Below are 12,443 nucleotides of genomic sequence, written 5' to 3' on the forward strand. Positions count from 1 at the left end.
TATCTAATCACATATAAAATAATCATGCAAAGCATATAACCAATAAGATAAACATTAAAAACATATTATTTCACTATTTTAAATCATATTTAACAACAATCATATAAATATGTTATTCATGATAATTTAAATCGTATTTAAAATTTATCATTAAAGTATTAAAATAAAATACATGACAAAAACACGCCGGCTTAAAAGGATAACGGTCCTTAATGGGGTGTATCAGCGGGGTCCAAGGGGCAGCGCCCCATGCGGGGGTCCATAAATTTTTCTCACATGTTACACTTAACAGAATTAAAATTTCTTTATCCGAAATCAATAATCTTAACTGATAACGGTTTATTTTAATATGTTCAAAACATATTAAAATAACCCCAAAACCCTAATTACTGCATCTTAAAAACTGTTCAGAAATAATTTATTTAACACTTAAATAACAACAGTTTCATTAATTCGGCTCATAGCAGAATTAAATACAGTTTTATAAATTATGTTCATAACATAATGAAACACAGTTTTACTAATAGAATTAAAATAGTTTCACAAACAGTTTACTAATCCTATTTAAAACAGAATTACTAATAGAATTAAAGCCAGTTTCACAAACAGTTTACTAATCCTATTCAAAAACAGTTTTCCTAATAGAATTAAAACAGTTTCATAAACAGTTTACTAATCCTTATTCAAAAACAGTTTTATTAATCTGTTTCCCCTTTTCTTATCAATTCGTATGAACATTAATACTACGAAACCTTTAATCAAATTAAAACGTAATATTAATTTAGAACAGTATATTCGAAGTTTTAATCACATTAAACGATTAATCAAATTAATTCTTCATATTGTTTTTCATACAATTAATCACATAAACGTTTTATGTATAATTACAACGAATTATAATTCCTTCAAAACAGTTTCGAAAAACAACCCCTTTTTCAAAACAGAACATACAATAAGCATATATCACATATATACTCAGAATCTAATTAATCAAATTACAAGCAGCTCCGATACTACTGTTGGGTTTTCTAGGTTCATAACGCAGCGGAATTTCAAAAATTTATATAAAAACCCAAACCAAGATCCATGTAATTCGAATTAACAGAATAAGTACTTACTTGTATGTCGAATTCAACAGCAATGTAGGAAGGAAGGAGGTGGTTCACTTTGGTGATACCTGGCCTCGGATAAGAAACACCTCCAAAAGAACGCTTCCTCTACGAGTATCCACACGAACAGACCTTAGCCAAAACTAGTGCTTGTGTGCTAGCACTATTGCTTCACAAGCAATTTCGAATTTAGTGATTTAGTGAATAATGAATTTTGTGATTCTCAAACCAATTGCTTAATGTGTATTTATAGTGATAAACAACACTAGGGTTTGAGACAAATTCGAATTTCAATCTCATTGCAATTCTACAAGTTTATGTTTATCAAAAACTCCTTTTTGATAATCATCCATATATATTAATTACTATATTTATTATCTTCCAAAAAATAATAAATTAAGGAAAACACTTATCCTTAAATTTTGAATTAATATATATATTTATTAATATAAATATATATTACGAATTATATATATATATATATATATATATATATATATATATATATATATATATATATAATTAATCACTTAATCACATTGGGCTTGTACAACCCATAACTGTTTTGGGCCTGTTCTTAGTGTGAGACCCTGTAGGTTCATATAACGTTGGCAGTAGGCTCGAAATCCCTATTTCAGCCCACAAGTCATAAGTGGCCTCTAGCAAGACATTATGACTACCCAAGTTATACGAATATCGATAATCTGATGTAACCATTTACAATAATATTTTAATCCCTCTGTCACTCGATATCCAGATTGAATATAAGGCATAGTCCTGTCATCCTTATAATATTCAATCATTAGTTTCTTGACTCTAAGTAGACTGAAAATGATAACTCCTTATCAATTATCATGGCCATGCATTTCCTTCAGTCTATCTTCTTCAAGGGGCCCATAGATATCTTACTCAAATAAATGAGGGACAAATTCCTTCTCAGTCACTCACATTTCTCACATAGTTACTTTCATATCAAATGACAATCTATTCCATTATCCTGTTAAAGATAATGTAAGACTGTATCAAAACATGAAATAGCTATGTAGAAATCCATGATGATTTCAAGGTCAAAGGATTATACTAATAGAACTGTAATGAGAATTACTTATGACAGTGATCTATGTAGTATTCTCACAGTGGGTCATCCAGTGCCTTATTTCTCAAATAGCACCTATGATTTGACTTAATATCTCATATACATGATTAGTAAAACATAATCATCAGTCAACATCATACTAGTCTCAATGTTCTATTAAGACTAGGGATAGATGGTATATAATTCTTTTATTAAACCTAAGGGTTCTACTATCAAGTCACATACTTGATGACCTTAGAAAGAATTAACAATTCCAGTATTTTAATCATTAATATAAAATGATAAAAACTGCCAATCAATAAATAACAAAATGATAAAGTCAAAACATCGTCAAACATGATTGACCTAGTGCATATCACTAACATGTTTTAATCAATAAAAAGGTGAAAAGGGTTTTCTTCGTAACGTTTGTAAATGTTTGGTTTAAATTGCTAAAAAGAGTTTTGTAACGTTTTAAATGTTTGGATTAGTTTCGTAACGTTTGTAAAAGTTTTGCTTAAATTGCTAAAAAGGTGAAACGTTTAGCTTAAATCGCGAAAAAGGTGAAACGTTTGGATTTATTTCGTAACGTTTGTAAACATTCGGCTTAAATCACTAAAAATACAAAAAGTTTGGTTTTGTTTCATAACGTTTATAGACGTTCGGCTTATATAGCTAAAAAGGTGAAACGTTTGGTTTTGTTTCATAACATTTGTAAACGTTCGGCTGAAATAGATAAAAAGGTGAAACGATTGGTTTTGTTTCGTAACGTTTGTAAACGTTCGGCCTAAATCGCTAAAAAGGGGAAACGTTTGGATTTGTTCTATAACGTTTGTAAATGTTTGGCTTAAATTGCTAAAAAGGTGAAACGTTTGGATTTGTTTCGTAACGTTTGTAAACGATTGGTTTTGTTTCGTAATGTTTGTAAACGTTTAGCTTAAATCGCTAAAAATGTGAAACGTTTGGATTTGTTTTGTAACGATTAATCGTTTGGTTTTGTTTCGTAACGTTTGTAAACATTTGTAAACGTTTGGCTTAAATCGCTAAAAAGGTGAAACGTTTGGATTTGTTTCGTAACGTTTATAAAACGTTTGGCTTAAATTGCTAAAAAGGTGAAACGTTTGGATTTGTTTCCTATCATTTGTAAACGTTTGGCTTTAATCACTAAAAAGAGGAAACGTTTGGATTTGTTTTATAACATTTGTAAACGTTCGGCTTAAATTGCTAAAAAGGCGAAATATTTGGATTTGTTTCGTAATGTGTGTAAACGTTTGCCTTAAATCGCTAAAAAGGCGAAATGTTTGGATTTGTTTCGTAATGTTTGTAAACATTTGGCTTAAATTGCTAAAAAGGTAAAACATTTGAATTTGTTTCGTAACGTTTGTAAAGGTTTGGCTTAAATCGCTAAAAAGGTGAAACGGTTGGATTTGTTTCGTAACATTTGTAAATGTTTGGCTTAATTCGCTAAAAAGGTGAACCGTTTGAAATTTCGTAACGTTTGTAAACGTTTGGCTTAAATTGCTAAAAAGGTGAAACGTTTGGATTTGTTTCGAAACGTTTGTAAACGTTTGGCTTCAATTGCAAAAAAGGTGAAATGTTTGGATTTGTTTCGTAACGTTTGTAAACATTTGGGTTATGTCGCTAAAATGGGGAAATGTTTGGATTTGTTTAACGTTTATAAATGTTTGGCTTAAATCGATAAAATGGCGAAAAGTTTGGATTTGTTTCTTAACGTTTGTAAACGTTTGGCTTCAATCGCTAAATAGGTGAAACGTTTGGATTTGTTTCATAACGTTTGTAAACGTTTGTCTTAAATTGCTAAAAATGTAAAACATTTGTTTTTGTTTCATAATGTTTGTATACGTTTGGATTTGTTTCGTAACGTTTGTAAACATTTGGATTTGTTTCGTAACGTTTGGATTTTTTTCGTAACGTTTATAAACGTTTGGCATAAATCTTTAAAATGGGGAAACGTTTGGATTTGTTTTGTAACGTTTGTAAACGTTTGGCTTTAATCGCTATAAAGGTGAAACGTTTGGATCTGTTTCATAACGTTTGTAAACGTTTAGCTCAAATTGCTAAAAATGTGAAATGTTTGTTTTATTCCTGTAATGTTTGTAAACGTTTTGATTTATTTCGTAAAGTTTTAAACATTTTTTTAAATTGCTAAAAAGGTTAATGTTTGGTTTTGTTTGTAGCTTTTGTAAATGTTTGGCTTGAATTGCTAAAAAGGTGAAACTTTTGGATTTACTCCAATCAAGTAATGTTAAAATATCAAAATTCAACTGTAAATGTGTTTACTAATTAACGAAAGTACAAGTGTTTGAGTAGATAATACAGTAACTCAATCGTAAAGTTCTTTATTGATTGAAGAAAATTGAAATTGCTGAGTGCTTAGTGTTTTTGCCTTTGGGCTGGTTTTTTGGATGATTGATCGGTGGCTTCAAATTTAGTGCTCTTTAACTTTTATTGCCTTTGTTGAGTTTTTATAGTCTTTTTCATTTGCAAACTGTCGCTTCATCTTTCAAATGTAGTGAAAATTGAGTGATGAGTGTTTATAGCCTTTGTCATTTGAAAACTGCCGCTTGATCTTTCAACTGCACACTTTCTTGCCCACCTTTAAAAACTGCAAATTGTGTCTCTGAATTGCTTCTCAAAAGCACGTGCTTATTCTTCTGACAAAAATATCCTTGGGCTTTTGGTCATTTAAACTCAATTCAATGGCAATATTAAATATTGGCTTAAGCTTCTGATAATGGACTTGGGCCTTTTGAATCTACTGAGAATTAATTGTCAACTTCCTGAAATCAACTTTTGGAAATTAAGTGGAGCCAACCTCTGGAATTAATTTCTGAAAATTAAGTGGAGTCAACCTCTAGAAATTAACTACAGTCAATTAAGCCAACCTTTGGAAATTAACTTTTGGAGTCAAGCTCTGTAGTCAACCTCTGAAATTAACTTCTTAACTTCTGGATATTAAGTGGAGTCAACCTATGGCCTATTAACAACAATAGCTTTTTCTATCTTTTGAAAAAAATATGGGCTTTATGGCCATTTAGTCATATTTTTTTATTTTGGTGTAAACAGAAACAAAACCAAACGTTTCAACTTTTTAGAGATTTTAACCAAACGCATACAAACGTTAAGAAACAAATTCAAACGTCTCCCTATTATAGCAATATTAGCCAAACGTTTAAAACGTTACGAAACAAATCCAAACGATTCACCTTTTTAGCGATTAAAGCCAAATGTTTACAAACGTTACAAAACAAATCCAAACGTTTCACCTTTTAGCGATTGAAGCCAAACATTTACAAATGTTACGAAACAAATCCAAACATTTCACATTTTTAGCAATTTAAGCTAAACGTTTACAAATGCTACGAAAAAAGCCAAGAGTTTCACCTTTTTAGCAATTTAAGCCAAACGTTTACAAACGTAATGAAACAAATCCAAGTGTTTCACCTTTTTAGCAATTTAAGCCAAACGTTTACAAACGTTACAAAACAAATCCAAGTGTTTCACCTTTTTAGCAATTTAAGCCAAACGTCTACAAACGTTACGAACAAAATCCAAATGTTTCCCCTTTTTAGAAATTTAAGCCAAACGTTTACAAACGGTACTAAACAAATCCAAACGTTTCCCCTTTCTAGCGATTTAAGCCAAACGTTTATAAACGCCCCGAAACAAATCCAAACGTTTCACCTTTATAGCAATTTAAGCCAAACGTTTACAAACGTTACGAAACAAATCCAAGAGTTTCTCCTTTTTAGCAATTTAAGCCAAACGTTTATAAATGTTACTAAACAAATCAAACCATTACACCTTTTTAGCAATCTAAGCCAAATTCTTACAAAGGTTACGAAACAAATCTAACCGTTTCACCTTTTTAGCGATATAAGCCAAACGTTTACAAACGATACGAAACAAATCAAAATGTTTCACCTTTTTAGCGTTTTAAGCGAAACGTTTACAAACGTTACGAAACAAATCCAAACGTTTCCCCTTTTTAGCGATTTAAGCCTAACGTTTACAAAAGTTATGAAACAAATCCAAGCGTTTCACCTTTTTAGCAATTTAAGACAAATGTTTACAAACGTTGCGAAACAAATCCAAAATTTTCACCTTTTTAGCAATTTAAGCCAAACATTTACAAAAGTTACGAAACAAAACCAAACATTAACCTTTTTAGCAAATTAAAAAAATGTTTAAAACTTTACGAAATAAATCAAAACGGGTAATTGATTCTAGGGGTCACTGTACTTTTCATTAATTGCAAAATGGTGACTAAACTTCAAAATGTAACAAAATGGTTACTAAACTTTCAAATATGGGATTTTGGAAGGTTTTTAAGTGTTTTACGGTCAAATTATACATATGTAGTAATCATATTTTGATAATTTATGACAAATAATACCTTATATTTCATATATACACACAATCAACAAAAAATTGACTCGAAATATTTTTCTTCGGTGACCGAAAATCCTTCTATCTTAACATAACAAAATAGTATAGTAACTAAAATGTTACGTTTTGAAATTCGGTCACCATTTTGCAATTTTTGAAAAGTACAGTGACCTTCAAAATCAATTACCCAATCAAAACGTTTACAAACATTACGGAAATAAAACAAACATTTCACATTTTTAGCAATTTGAGCTAAACGTTTACAAAAGTTACGAAATTTCAAACGTTTCACCTTTTTAGCAAGTTAAGCCAAACGTTACAAAACAAATCCAAATGTTTCACCTTATTAGAGATTCAAGCCAAACGTTTACAAACGTTACGAAACAAATCCAAAAGTTTTGCCTTTTTAGCAATTTAAGACAAACGTTTCACCTTTTTATCGATTTAAGCCAAACGTTTACAAACCTTACGAAACAAAACCAAACGTTTATAACGTTACGAATCAAATCCAAACGTTTCATATTTTTAGCGATTTAAGCCATACCCCTTACAAACTTTACGAAACAAAACCAAGTGTTCCACCTTTTTAGCAATTTAAGCCAAACTTTGACAAACGTTACGAAACAAATCCAAGCGTTTCACCTTTTAGCAATTTAAGCGAAACATTTACAAACGTTCCAAAACAACTTGAAGCATTTCATCTTTTTAGTAATTAATGCCAAACGTATACAAACGTTACGAAAGAAATCCAAGCGTTTCACTTTTTTAGCAATTTAAGCCAGACATTTACAAATGTTACGGAACAAATCCAAACGTTTCGCCTTTTAGCGGTTTAAGCCGAATGTTTACAAACGTCGCGAGACAAAACCAAACGTTTCACCTTTTTAGCGATTTAAGTTGAACATTTACAAACGTTACAAAACAAATCCAATCGTTTCCCCATTTTAGCGATTTAAGCTGAACGTTTACAAACGTTCCGAAATAAATTGAAACATTTCCCCTTTTTAGGGATTTAAGCCAAACGTTTACAAAGGTTAAGAAATAGATCCAAACATTTCACCTTTATAGCGATTTAAACAAAACTTTTACAAACGTTACGAAACAAATCCAAACGTTTCACCTTTTTAGCGATTTAAGCAAAACGTTTACTAAGGTTATGAAACAAAACCAAACGTTTCACGTTTTTATCGATTTAAGCCAAATGTTTACAAAAGTTACGAAACAAATCCAAACGTTTAAAACACTACGAAGCAAATTCAAACGTTTCACCTTTTTCGCGATTTAAGCCAAATGTTTACAAACGTTAGGAAATAAAGCCAAACGTTTACAAACGTAACAAAACAAATCAAAAGCGCTTCACCTTTATAACAATTTAAGCCAAATGTTTACAAACGTTATGAAACAAAAACAAACATTTCACCTTTATAGCGATTTAGGCCAAACATTTACAAACGTTACGAAACAAATCCAAGCGTTTCACCTTTTTATCAATTTAAGCTGAATGTTTACTAATGTAACGGAACAAAACCAAACGTTTCACATATTTAGCGATTTAAGCCAAACGTTTACAAACGCTACGAAACAAATCCAAATGTTTCACCCTTTTTAGCGATTTAAGCCAAACATTTACAAACGTTACGAAACAAATCCGAACGTTTCACCTTTTTAGCTATTTAAGCCAAACGTTTACAAACATTACGAAACAAAACCAAATCTTTCATCTTGTTAGCGAATTAAGACAAACGTTTATAAACGTTACGAAACAAAACCAAGCGTTTAAAACGTTATGAAACAAACATTATGAAACAAATCGAAACGTTTACAAACGTTACGAAACAAAACCAAATGTTTCATCTTTTTAGCGATTTAAGCCAAACGTTTATAAACGTTATGAAACAAAACCAAACGTTTCACCTTTTTAGCGATTTAAGCGAAACGTTTACAAACATTACGAAACAAAACCAAACGTTTAAAACGTTATGAAACAAAAGTTACGAAAATAATCCAAACGTTTACGAACATTACAAAACAAAACCAAACGTTTCACCTTTTTATCAATTTAAGCCAAACGTTTACAAACGATACGAAACAAATCCAAACGTTTCACCTTTTTAGAGATTTAAGCCAAACGTTTACAAATGTTACCAAACAAATCAAAGTATTTCACCTTTTTCTCAATTTAAGCCAAACATTTACAAAGGTTACGAAACAAATCCAAACGTTTCACCTGTACATTCTACTAAAAATAAAAAGAAAAACTGAAAATAACTACTTCAACACCCTAATAAAAACAAAAATAAGGATGAAAATAAAGATAAATCACCGAAAATAACCCAAACGAAAGATAAAATTTTCTTATCCCCTCCTCACACTATTTCTAGCTATGTCCCCAAAGCTAAGAAATAAGAAAAATAAAAACAGAAAATTAAAGGAGTTTGGGTTTAGAAAAATAAATTTCGCTCTAGTCAAAGGACGGTGGATCCGGTGATGGATAACGCTCTCCGCCGGCGGCATTAAAATAACCCCGAAGAAAATCCTCTTGCCGATTAAACCGTGCCCGCATTCGATCTTGCCTCCATTGAAGTTGTGCAAGACCAACATGTTGCTCACGTCGGATGTCTTCAAGTAATTTTTGGTTAGTGTCCCAACCAACCCGGTTTTGCTCCCATCCGGTCCGGTTTTGTTCAACCAACACAGAAAACCGTTGATTAAACTCGGAAATATTAGCCGCTTCGCCGGCTTGAGAAGTTTCCGCGGGTTCCTTTCCCGCTCGCCTTCCTACTCTTCCTTCCACATCTCCTCCTTCTTCTTCCGCTCTCTCTTCTTGTGCCGCCGCTTCTCTTTCGGCTCTTGACAACAATCGCACCCTTCTATTATAGGGAATAATTCTCCCCCTCTTCACATACCAGGCCACATCTAAATGGGAAATATTGATTATCCGCGCCGGAGTGGACTCGAAGGTTTCCAAGATAGATGCCGTGGGCATACAATTGTACTTCTCGGCTAATGCACGAACGAACCATCCATAACCAATCTTCGACAATTCTTGTGGAACCGCTCTTAATCGCTTCAAAAGACGATAAGCCGTGTTGACTTGGTAGGCGTCGATCTCCGGATGTAAAATGGCATTTAATGCCAAAAGATCACTCTTCGCCACCTTGGAGTACTCATTACGCCCGCCAAAAGAGTGCCCAGACCATTTCAAGAACACCACTATGTTGATGTCTTTGACTTCATTCATCTTCGATACCTTGGACTTGTAATCGGCACGATCTGTCAATTCCCTCCAAATTGCCACTTGATCGAACTCTTGAGCACAATTGACCAATCCCGTTCCCCTCATTCCAAAAAGTTCCACTAAATCTTCAACACTAAGAGTATGACTAGTGTTGTTGATGCGGAAAGTAATGGAATTCGGAGAATCGCGAACCGGTTGAAGAGTAGAAAAGAACTCAAGACTCATCTCATCGTAAGAATGGTGACTTACCTTGGCCAACGCCGTTAGACCCAAGATGTCTAAGTACCGCTCAATTTCATCTTTAATACCGAGGCGCTCCGTATCATTAATATCAATTTGAAATGGAACTGCCATATCCCACTCCTTAATATTCGAATACAAGTCACCTTCCTCCTCCGTATGGATTTGGAAAGGTGCTTGATAACGAGATGTCAAAATCGCCGAGGTGCTAGGCCTAGAGGCGGAGGGAGCGGTTGATTTTGAGCGACTTCTTCCGACGGCCGGTAAAGATGGAATAGCCGCCTCTTGATTTCCTGTGCTTGAAAAGCGGATTGGTTGATTTTCGGCATTCTTGCTACGCACCATGATTGCGGAATGAGAATTTTTCTAAGCAAAAATTTAGAGAATAAGAAAAGAAAAGTATTAGAAGAAGAATGTGTGTGAAAAAAAATGTAGAATAATGCAAGGTATTTATAGATTAAAAATATCAAATCTCAAGATTTCCCACCACTAAATTCAAACTTTCCATTTAATAACATTGAATTGATTTAACGGTTTAGATCAACACCATGTAATCAATCCAAGTGAAATTTAAGCACTAATGAATGGTTCGGATTTACCAAGTCATCAATCCAAGTGAAAAATTCAAATTTTTCAAAGCACAAATCTCAAAGAAACACAAGTTTCAAAAGAAACACAAGTCTCAAAAGAAACACAAGTCCCAAGAAATCTACCATACTTTAATTCAAAAGTTTTTAAATGAAAATTTCAAATTTCCCACAATTTTTTGATGATTCCCGAACGGGAAATAGGTTTTTCGAACGGGAAAAGAGAAATTTGAATCAGGTTTGGTTGTGGCATGGTCTTCTCGTTCGAAACCTAATCGAACCCAGGCAAAAATGCCTGGTTCTCGAACGGGAAAAAGGCCAATTTTGCATGGGTACGAACGAGAAAACCATTCTCGTTCGAAAAAACCTTAACCGAGAGCTTTTGGCTCTGAAAATTTCCCTTGGTCTCGAACGAGAATGTGATTCTCGAACGAGACCAAGAGGAAATTTATATTTCTCGTTCAAAACCTTTGCTTTTTCGAACGAGAAACCAATACCTGAGCAATATTTGAGCTATTTTGCAAGGGTCTCGTTCAAAAATTCAGAATTTCGAACGGGACCAAGGGAAAATAGCTCAAATGGAAATTGGAGACCCCTCTGAAACTTGCTAGAAACCATTAAAATACCCGCACTATCAAAAACAAAAACTCACCCCGGAATTAAACGAAAACAAAATATAAATAAACAAAATTAAAAATAAATAAGCAAAACCATAAAATAAAATAAAATAAAAACACGAACCTCTCGGGATTGCCTCCCGAGTGCGCTTTATTTTTAGTCAAAAGCTAGACCGTGGCCCGAAATTTATGGAGGAGTGGTGAACATGATTTGTTCCACCACTTGATCTGTCAAAGGTCCAAGATACGGTTTGCACCATTGTCCATTTACCTTGAAGATTTCACCACTAGCATTCTCCAATTCCAAAGCTCCATGACTTGCCACACTTCTAATTTTGAAGGGACCGCTCCAACGAGACTTCAATTTCCTAGGAAATAATTTGAGGCGTGAGTTGTAGAGCAAGACAAACGACCCTTCTGAAAAGGTTTTAGGAACGATATGAGCATCGTGCCATCGTTTCGTCTTTTCCTTGTAAAGCTTGGCGTTTTCGTTAGGCGTTTAACCGAAATTCGTCCAACTCATTGTGTTGAAGCATACGTTTCTCCCCCGCCGCTTTAAGGTCAAAATTGAGCTTTTTTATGGTCCAATATGCTCTATGTTCAAGTTCCACCGGAAGATGGCAAGCTTTCCCAAAAACAATACGATATGGAGACATTCCGAGAGGCGTTTTAAAAGCCGTACGATATGCCCATAATGCATCATCTAGTTTAAGCGACCAATCTTTCCTTGTGCTATTAACGGTTTTCTCTAGAATTCTTTTTAGCTCACGGTTAGAAACTTCAACTTGCCCGCTTGTTTGAGGATGGTAACGGAGTAGCAACCCGATGATAGACTTTATACTTCCGCATCAAGGCATCGAATTGCCTATTGCAAAAGTGAGATCCACCGTCGCTTATTATTGCTCTAGGAGTCCCGTATCGATTCATCAAACGTTTGAGAAAATCCAACACAACTTTGGCATCGTTTGTGGGTAATGCTTCCGCCTCTACCCATTTTGAAACGTAATCTACGCACACCAATATGTATTGCTTTCCAAAACGACATAGGAAATGGACCCATGAAGTATATTCCCCACACATCGAAAAGTTCCACCTCTTGAATATTTGTAAGCGGAATCTTAGATATGTTCCCCACTCTTTGGCATCGATCGCAATGACTAACAAAAT

The sequence above is a fragment of the Mercurialis annua genome, linkage group LG8 (assembly GCF_937616625.2).
Source record: "Mercurialis annua linkage group LG8, ddMerAnnu1.2, whole genome shotgun sequence".
NCBI lineage: Eukaryota > Viridiplantae > Streptophyta > Magnoliopsida > Malpighiales > Euphorbiaceae > Mercurialis > Mercurialis annua.